We start from the raw sequence: 11,624 nt of genomic DNA, 5'->3' as shown, positions 1-11,624 counted from the left end.
GACGAACTTTCCTATTTACTGCAATCAGGTGGAATATCAGATATCACATTTTTTTTAAACATTCATCTATGGCAAGAGAATGAAAATGAGTTAAAATTAAGCTCTCAATACATATTCCAAACGTCACCACAAATGCTACTCCAACATGCGAACAATGTTATTGCTACTATCGAATTAGTATATTTAATATATCTGGTATTTAATTATTAAATGTATCATTACATTTTTTACATTTTATAACCGTATTTGTATGTATTACTGAAATTATTACATTTTATCTTTTTAATTTATTTTTTTGCTTTAAATTTATAGATTCAATTATGTAATTCGTATATTGTATTGTTAGATTATTAATTTAATCTATAGAATGCAGGCATAAATTCATTGTCACCAGAGGTACATTACTTGGGGTTTGCAACTCGCATAGTACTGTATGGTGACATCATGTCAAGATCCCATTCAAGTCTCTTGTCGTAGATAGCGATACTGAGGCTACGACCTTCTGACATGACACATATCAATGTTCAAGGTTTGTAATGAAAAAATAAAACTTTTCTTGTCACTATCGTAGTGAAAAATGTAATGCATCGAAAATGTACAGAAAATATAGTTCTCGTAATCCGTCATATCGTGGGCAGATATTTTGATCCACCTGGACCTCCCAGTATCCTAGTTACCTCGGGCATGCGCATTTGCATTTTTCTGAGTTGGAACGCGTACGCGAGAGCGAGATTGTGACGGGATCTTGGTATCATGTCACCGTAGTTACAAACCCCAAGTAATGTACCTCTGTTGTCACTTACTTATATCAACCAGAATGATGCAAATATTAAATCAACTTCCAGTTATTGAAAAATTATCCGAAACCGCCGATTTAATTTCTCAACAAGTGAAAAGTTTTCTCAATACTCACTCGTGATGGCAATATGCAATCTTTCATTTATCTATCATTTATCTATCATTTATCTATCATTTATTTATCATTTAGCTATCATTTATTTATCATTCACCTATCATTTATCTACCATTTATCTATCATTTATTTATCATTTATCTATCATTTATCTATCATTAATCTATCATTTATTTATCACATATTTATCATTTATCTATCCTTTATTTATCACGTATTTATCATTTATCTATCATTAATCTATCAATTATCTATCATTTATTTATCATTTATTTATCATTTATCTATCATTTATTTATCATATATTTATCATTTATCTATCATTTATTTATCATTTATTTATCATATATTTATCATATATTTATCATTTATCTATCATTTATTTATCATATATTTATCATTTATCTATCATTTATTTATCATATATTTATCAATCATTTATCACATATTTATTATTTATCTATCATTTATTTATCATTTATTTATCATTTATCTATCACATATTTATCATTTATCTATCATTTATTTATCATTTATTTATCATTTATTTATCACGTATTTATTATTTATCTATCATTAATCTATCATTTATCTATCATGTATCTATCATTTATTTATCATATATTTATCATTTATCTATCATGTATTTATCATTTATTTATCATATATTTATCAATCATTTATTTATCATATATTTATCATTTATCTATCATTTATTTATCATATATTTATCATTTATCTTTCATTTATTTATCATATATTTATCATTTATTTATCATATATTTATCATTTATCTATCACATATGTTTCATTTATCTATCATTTATTTATCATTTATTTATCACGTATTTATCATTTATCTATCATTAATCTATCATTTATCTATCATTTATTTATCATTTATTTATCATTTATCTATCATGTATCTATCATTTATTTATCATATATTTATCATTTATCTATCATTTATCTATCATTTATTTATCATTTATTTATCATTTATCTATCATGTATCTATCATTTATTTATCATATATATTTATCATTTATCTATCATTTATTTATCATTTATTTATCATATATTTATCAATCATTTATTTATCATATATTTATCATTTATCATTTATTTATCATTTATTTATCACGTATTTATTATTTATCATTTATTTATCATATGTTTATCAATCATTTATTTATCATATATTTATCATTTATCATTTATTTATCATATATTTATCATATATTTATCATTTATCTTTCATTTATTTATCATATATTTATCATTTATTTATCATTTATTTATCATATATTTATCATTTACCTATCACATATGTTTCATTTATCTATCATTTATTTATCATTTATTTATCATTTATTTATCACGTATTTATTATTTATCTATCATTAATCTATCATTTATCTATCATGTATCTATCATTTATTTATCATATATTTATCATTTATCTATCATGTATTTATCATTTATTTATCATATATTTATCAATCATTTATTTATCATATATTTATCATTTATCTATCATTTATTTATCATATATTTATCATTTATCTTTCATTTATTTATCATATATTTATCATTTATTTATCATATATTTATCATTTATCTATCACATATGTTTCATTTATCTATCATTTATTTATCATTTATTTATCACGTATTTATTATTTATCTATCATTAATCTATCATTTATCTATCATTTATCTATCATTTATCTATCATTTATCTATCATTTATCTATCATTTATCTATCATTTATCTATCATTTATTTATCATATATTTATCAATCATTTATTTATCATATATTTATCAATCATTTATTTATTTATCATATATTTATCAATCATTTATTTATTATTTATCTATCATTTATTTATCATATATTTATCATTTATCTATCATTTATTTATCATTTATTTATCATATATTTATCATATATTTATCATTTATCTATCATTTATTTATCATATATTTATCATTTATCTATCATTTATTTATCATATATTTATCAATCATTTATCACATATTTATTATTTATCTATCATTTATTTATCATTTATTTATCATTTATCTATCACATATTTATCATTTATCTATCATTTATTTATCATTTATTTATCATTTATTTATCACGTATTTATTATTTATCTATCATTAATCTATCATTTATCTATCATGTATCTATCATTTATTTATCATATATTTATCATTTATCTATCATGTATTTATCATTTATTTATCATATATTTATCAATCATTTATTTATCATATATTTATCATTTATCTATCATTTATTTATCATATATTTATCATTTATCTTTCATTTATTTATCATATATTTATCATTTATTTATCATATATTTATCATTTATCTATCACATATGTTTCATTTATCTATCATTTATTTATCATTTATTTATCACGTATTTATTATTTATCTATCATTAATCTATCATTTATCTATCATTTATTTATCATTTATTTATCATTTATCTATCATGTATCTATCATTTATTTATCATATATTTATCATTTATCTATCATTTATCTATCATTTATTTATCATTTATTTATCATTTATCTATCATGTATCTATCATTTATTTATCATATATATTTATCATTTATCTATCATTTATTTATCATTTATTTATCATATATTTATCAATCATTTATTTATCATATATTTATCATTTATCATTTATTTATCATTTATTTATCACGTATTTATTATTTATCATTTATTTATCATATGTTTATCAATCATTTATTTATCATATATTTATCATTTATCATTTATTTATCATATATTTATCATATATTTATCATTTATCTTTCATTTATTTATCATATATTTATCATTTATTTATCATTTATTTATCATATATTTATCATTTACCTATCACATATGTTTCATTTATCTATCATTTATTTATCATTTATTTATCATTTATTTATCACGTATTTATTATTTATCTATCATTAATCTATCATTTATCTATCATTTATCTATCATTTATCTATCATTTATCTATCATTTATCTATCATTTATCTATCATTTATCTATCATTTATTTATCATATATTTATCAATCATTTATTTATCATATATTTATCATTTATCTATCATTTATTTATCATATATTTATCAATCATTTATTTATTATTTATCTATCATTTATTTATCATTTATTTATCATATATTTATCATTTATTTATCATATATTTATCATTTATCTCTCATATATTTATCATTTATCTATCATTTATTTATCATATATTTATCAATCATTTATTTATCATATATTTATCAATCATTTATTTATCATATATTTATCATTTATCTATCATTTATTTATCATATATTTATCAATCATTTATTTATTATTTATCTATCATTTATTTATCATTTATCTTTCATTTATTTATCATATATTTATCATTTATTTATCATATATTTATCATTTATCTATCATTTATTTATCATATATTTATCATTTATTTATCATTTATTTAACATTTATCTATCATTTATCTATCATTTTGTGCGATGAAATTACCTTGGTGAACAACGCCTGAGTTGATATATGTTTATATCATTTAAACTGAAATCATTATATGAGTAAAACAGGCTCAATTCTAAAAGGACAATGGGTGAAAAGAAGATTGATTTCTGGCAGTTATCAAACACATCCACACTCGCAGTATTCTTCGTCTAAACGTAATGAGTATTTGTATTAGAAAACAATACCGTTCATACAACGTAATTTTAAAGAAATATTAAAACTCATGTAGATTTGTATTACAGAATTATTTTCTCAAACTATTCTATATTTATATAATGTTTATTTTACATATATTCACTGCAAAGGCCTTTTTTATATACATAGCCAATACTGAAATATTCATTCACCGTGAACATTTACTCTGTTAAAGCGCGGTGGTCGTCGCGCAGCGCGTGTTCGAATTTCATGTAAATAAACAATGTATTTTACACGCGTTGTATACGTCGCCATGAGTCCCATGTCGAACAGGGCGCGGCGCGACGACTTCCGCCCTTTAACAATTAGCTTAAAGGGAACCTCAATCCAAACAACATAATGACCCCTAAAGAAAAAGCTCCACAATTGTAGGAGAATGCAATTTACACTTTTTTATAACAGTTTTCATTCTCTAGATATTCAACTTTTCATCGTTAATAAGTAGTCAGCCATCTTGATTCTCAAGCAAAGGATTATGGGTAAAGTATGACATCATAGAATCTGTTGTCAGAAATTGAGAAAATTATTTCATCTATAACATGAGAAATACTGAGTTAGCGTGATCCATGGCGTGATTGTCATAATTATAACATCATATTAAAACTTTATTTGGTGGAAACACATTGACCAAGCCCGGATTCTTATTTCAGAAATTATTACGCAGATCAAGCTGCAAGCATGGAAGTAAAAAAAAAGAACAGAGGTGTGAATTCGACATTCAACACAAACCACCAAACAATTCAGAAACTTTTAGCCTTCGAAAATGAAAACAATTAGCCATGTGTAAGGGCTGTGTAATTTCCTGTTTGTCCGACGCTTCGTTTTCGTGTCACTGTCAAAATTATTGCTACCTTTTACTTAACATGGACTAAATGGTCTCTATAAAACGATAATCAGGGTCGCAAAAAAGTCAACTCATTTGAAACACTTGCCGGACGTCTCTCTCTCTTCTGAAATCCGCCTCGGTGATCATGGTCCGGAATCTATTTCTTTCAAAAGTGTTGCGCCAGGTTTATGTTGTCCGCGTTTCTCTTCAAACCTAGTTGTTGTTTTTTTCATGGACGAGGACAGTTTTTCCAAAAAATTAATCTGAGGTTAAGTGGCTTTCGTCCACTGATGTCGCACCTTCGGATCGATTAGAAACGTGTGAATACTTACACTATGACTATACATTTCACTGCAACTGCCCACAACACAACATCTAAAAACTCTCTCTCTCTCAAAAAAAAAGAAGAAAATAGACAAAAAAAGAAAGAAAAAAACGCCGACTAAAAAATGTAAATCGTTAAAAAGTATACTGAATGACCAGTGTTATTACGGCTCAGGGGTATGACTTCCTCTCACATTTTGTCATTTGGTGGCGCACTTTCGGCGAGAGTCGGAAATCCGGAAACAGTCGACCGTTTCAGGATAGGTGGGCGTGGCTACAACACAAGAAATATCCCAAATTTACTTGGATACGAGTAATCATTTTCAGCAAAAAAATCAATAACTTCCCATTTCAGTGGGATACAGATCTAAAATGGGAAACGTGAGGGTGGGCATTGCACAGGCACTTTAAGATTGTGGAGTAAGAAGAAATCACCAACGTTTAGTTCTAACTTAGTTCTTTTGTTAAATACACTAACAAGGAATAGCACAACAACATAAGAGGATAAACAAATTTCAAGTAACCTATACTAATACACTCTTGACTGGATTGCAAATAATCTATACTAATAATCAAATAGATTGCAAGGAGGTATACAAATCTATATATAATTAGCATATTTAGGGGAAGATAGATGGCTGGTTCCCGGCATCCTTTGCGAATGACAAGTAGGACGCAGGCAACAAGTAATCGCCATATTGTTCGACTGGGCCGGGATTCCGGCCCAAAGTCACGTGACTGAGTGACGTAATTTGAAAACATTCCAAGTTTCCTTCTGCGAGAACGTGTCTGCCATACCGAAATGGTTCTGTTATTTCTCGCTATTTGTAAAAAAAAACAAAAAAAACAACGGTTTTATATTCACGAGAGTAAAAGGAAAACCCTGCTCCACGACCACAAGCGTAAGCGCTGACGTCAGGTAACCAAGGGAAATAGAACAAGCAACGAGAACGTGATCAAGGTGCGACATTATTGTTCTCAATGTACATGCGTCCATTGGGCGAGTTATTGCGACGTCACGGCGTAAAATATCATTTTTACGCCGATGACACACAGATTTATTTATCGGTTTCTGAAGATGATCAAATTCGCGCCCGGGTGATACTTCAGACATGTATTCAAGACGTTAGCGATTGGATGTCTTGTAATTTCCTACTTTTGAATGTGTCGAAAACTGAATTTGTGTGCATGTCGTCTCGGAGATTCTCACAAGACTCGTGTCCTTTGTCTAGTATCGCAATTGGTGAAGAATTGGTTAGTGCTTCGTCAAGTGCTAGAAACTTAGGTGTCTTGTTTGATTCGCAGCTATCTATGGAAACACACATTTCTACTATTTGTAGATCTGGATATTCCCATCTAAGAAATATTAATCGTATTCGTAAATCATTATCCCAATCTGATACTGAAAAGTTGGTACATGCATTCATATCTTCTCGCTTAGACAGCTGTAATTCATTATTGTCTGGTCTCCCTGTAACTAAGATAAAACCTCTTATTCGTGTACAAAATGCAGCAGCCCGCCTTGTCACTCGTGCTCGAAAATATGACCACATTACAGACATTTTTATTAAACTTCATTGGTTACCAGTTGTACAAAGAATCAATTTCAAATTACTTTTACTAGTGTATAAATCTTTGTATGGTTTTGCCCCAAATTATCTATGTGAATTAATCGAATTTTATGTACCTAGTCGTAGTTTAAGATCTGAATCAAAGTTTCTTATTAAAACTCGTCAGGTGTGTAGTAAAAAGTCCAAGGTGTTATACAAAGACCGTGCTTTTGAAAATTTAGGTCCTAAACTTTTTAATGAATTACCTCTGTCTGTTCGTTCTAGTCCTTCAGTAGACATTTTTAAATCCAGACTGAAAACGCACTTATTTAAATGTGCTTTTAATATTTGACTGATTGTTTATTGTATCAGCGCCTTTGATCTTCATATGTTGGAATTGTTGCGCTTAATTAAATAAAGTTATTATTATTATTATTATTATTATTATTATTATTATTATTATTATTATTATCAACCAATCAGAATGCTGGACCCATTACTAAGTACCGGCCTCTGGTGGCTTGGAACCAGCCAAGGGAAGATTGTATCTCCGCGTATTATATCCACTTACAAATGTTATCGCTTACTGTTTTTAATCTCTAAATAAATAACTAATAGAAAATGACGGACAGCCAGTTCCAGTATTTTTACACGACATTATACTGCTGCTGCGTATTGTCTTGTCTGTGGAGAATGTACTCACAATTATGTGGAAAAGTGATGCTACGTTTATTTGATAAAAACAAAATACTTACCTTACAATTGAAATATAGCTCATTGACCAATGTATGTATGTTAGGTTTCACATGTTCATCTGGCCAGATAGGACATGGAACTATTTTGACCATACAACAATTATAAATCAGAAATCAATGCGCATATTCAAAGGCAGGAAAAAAAAAGCCGCCATTGTTTGCACAAAGTGGCACAATTCAGTACCACATTGCGGCCATCCCGCCAAAATATCGAATTGTGAGCAACACAGCATCTTGTTGTTGTTTTTTTTAACATATCATGGGACTACATTCTTGCTGCATAATTATTTGGACAGCTGTTATTAGACTTGATTTGAATACATGTACATATATAACTATATATATATATATATTAAAACACCAGTACATATTATAATTTATTCATGGATGTTCTTGTGGGTGGTAAATCCGAGGTCAAATTGGTTGTCCCCATTTTTTAGACTTTTTTCAGAGACACCATAATAAACATCTGTTGTCATGACTGCAATACACATTGTAGTAAAAATTGTATTTCTCTATATTTGCTTTTAAGAGTGTTATTTGCGGTGTGTTGATTTAATTCATTGGGAACTTATAAATACCCGATCGAATATCTCCCAAAGCTGTGGATTATGAGATCGGGAAATATTCACGTGGATGTGAGCAGAAAATATTTTAACGATTGTTAAAAATACCCCTCAGTTGTATTATACAATAAGTTTGATATGATCTTTGTAACAAAATGATCATTGAAAGACACCCTAGCAAAGCAAATTTTCTTTACTTCTGTCAATTTCACACACCAGTCGTCTTCTTGCTGCTAGTTGTCAAAGGTCATAGCTTCTCAGTGGCGTCAAATATCGCAAGGAGTTCCACAAACGCGGAAGTTTTTTGAGGATTTCCACACTTAATAATGTACTACACAGATTTAATGATGATCTATTATGATGAAGCAAAGGCATCTCAACACAACAATCCGCAATTTCGAATAAAAGAAATTTAAATTCCAATTCAAATCGTTCGATTTTTTGCGAGATACGCGTGATCCAAATTGTGCCTTCCACACAATAAACGAGATCTCGCAGTGAAGGTATAAACACTTACTGGAGGTCAACATTTTTTTGACTAAATTACCGCAGTTGTTAAATATTTATATGGTTTAAAAGAAACGTTCACTACATAGCTATATACGTTGTATGGGATGTCCGTGGTTGGATTTATGCATCTATCCTCGGGGGCGGACATCCGGGCATTTTCTACCGCCTGGCAACCCTCGCGGTGAAAACAAAGACCAAAAACTCGCAGAAAACGGTACTTTGCGAAGGTTGTTGAGAGTCCCCTGAACAGTGTAACAAGATTAGCCCTACGTGTGTAACATATATGAATTTGGTTGTTCAGGATTACTTCAAAGTTGAGTTTGTGTTGTTTTCTCGAATTTTCACCGGCAGCGCACACAAAGCCCATAGAAATACGTGGTACAGTGATGCGCGTCTTAGCAACATAGAACGTCTGTGACGTAGCTCCGCCCCGAGGATTCCGTGTGATAAAGTAGGTTATTTTCAGTCTTCACGCAATGTCAAGTTATCTTATCTATGAAATCTGCGACGCGAAGTTATAAGCTGAATACATTGTAATCGTTCAATCTGATTAAAATCTGATGTAGTGTACAGGCTTTAATTATTTTGGCTATAAACTTGTTTTAATTTTATTTTGTATTACTTTTGTTATTAATGCCCTTTTATTTTATTATTTTACTTTGATTTTGATTTTTTTTAATTCCGCCCTACCTACATCTGATCCGACGCCTATGTAAGTCCCGTTCAAATCTCGCGTAAGTAACAGCCAATCACAGTCCCCCTTTTATACAGGCTGTCGGTTGCTTACTTTTCAGTGTATACGGGCAATTCTTCTGTACATTTATATTTTGCCCACTTGAATAAACCATTAATAGAAAATTGCTAGTATATTTTTATTTGCAAAAGAAATTCCACAGCATTTTACAATTTTTGTCATTTCATTGAATATTTTTTTCACTTCCAACAAATGTGTACACTTCCAGATACATCTTCGCCAGCCAAGGTTCGTTCATTCAGTCATCGCTTCAATTTTACATCACTGAGCATAATTATCTAGAATGGAAGCAAAAAAAAAGTAAATCGTAATGATTAGAACACTGTAAACAGCTATAGTAAACAATGCAAACTGATTTTAAATTGTATAGCGGTCACCGGCCCACGGCATCGACGCAGAAAATTGGAGCAAAACAATATTTCCTGATCAATTGCGATGTGTTCCAAATAAAAAATATTTTATTCCAGTCCAAATCAGCTCATTTACTTTAATAAAGTGTTATTGTATAATGTACAAAATGTTGATACAATTTGATGAATATTTACAGCTACGGCTTCAATACCGTAGACGATTTTGGCCCGATCTTCAACAAAACATCACCCGTCTCCAGGGCCGGCAACTGGAAAAAGACACTGGTGTTCGGTCGAACCGGTGGAAACAAAATCGTCACTCCTAGAATAACTATGCAAAATAACGATCTAAAGTCGAACCATTCGAGCCACAATATTAACATAAAAATGACTTTCGTTGCATTTGACAATGATAAACTTACCGAAAAGCCGTGTTTTTTTCGGTCGGTATAATCCGCCATTTTATTTGAGTGTGTTTGCCATCAGACTCTGCCCGGTGACGTCATCATGTGCGCTATAAAAGGAGGTCTGTGATTCGTTGACTAAAATCGTCGATAGTGGGTCTCGTTGAAATCTCGTTACATAGGCATCGGTTCAGATGTAGGTAGGGCGGAATTAAAAAAAATCACAAAATCAAAATCAAAGTAAAATAATAAAATAAAAGGGCATTAATAGCCAAAATAATTAAAGCCCGTACACTACATCAGATTTTAATCAGATTGGTAATCGTTGTGCATGCTACAATGATGAGATCGGGTCATCAAATGATACAGGTGTCAGATACAAATGAAATGTGTAATCTGAATAACGATGAATTCAGTCCACAAATTTGGCATGTGTCCGATTGGTATGAATGTGAGATGTTTGCATTTGCTCATTATCCAAAAAATAGGCACCTCTAGGATTCGAAGGCAGAATGTCTTGTTTACAAGACAAGCACTTAAACCAGCTTAGCGATTTATATAAGCAAATTGGTTATTTTCGGTCCTCACGCTATGTGCATTTATATTATATACACATCTGCGTGGCTAAGTTATGAACTAATTAATCGTATGAGTAGTCGTATGAGTATGATACAATGATTAGATCAAGCCATCAAATAATAAAGGTGTCATATGCAAATAATGTGAAATCTGAATAACGATGAACTCAGTCCACACATTTGGCAGGTGTCCGATTGGTATGAATTCAAATATTTGCATTTGCTCATTATTCAAGAAATAGGCACCTCTAGGATTCGAAGGCAGAATCTCTTGTTTACAAGACAAGCACTTTAACCAATTAAGTCTTTGCGCCAGA

At 29.2% G+C, this 11,624-nt stretch overlaps 1 long non-coding RNA gene across 1 annotated transcript; it reads right to left on the bottom strand.

The window, feature by feature from the left end:
- Positions 1-10,079: 10,079 nt before the first annotated feature.
- Positions 10,080-10,989, bottom strand: LOC146729990 (uncharacterized). Its single transcript, XR_014927780.1, has 2 exons — positions 10,748-10,989; positions 10,080-10,253 (listed from the first exon to the last, which is right to left on the bottom strand). It is a non-coding gene; the product is annotated as an uncharacterized LOC146729990 (long non-coding RNA).
- Between the last annotated feature and the right edge of the window lie 635 nt (positions 10,990-11,624).

This window comes from Saccoglossus kowalevskii, chromosome 20 (genome assembly GCF_978046115.1).
Source record: "Saccoglossus kowalevskii chromosome 20, keSacKowa6.1, whole genome shotgun sequence".
Lineage (NCBI taxonomy): Eukaryota > Metazoa > Hemichordata > Enteropneusta > Harrimaniidae > Saccoglossus > Saccoglossus kowalevskii.
This window is presented reverse-complemented; position numbering and strand designations above follow the sequence as displayed.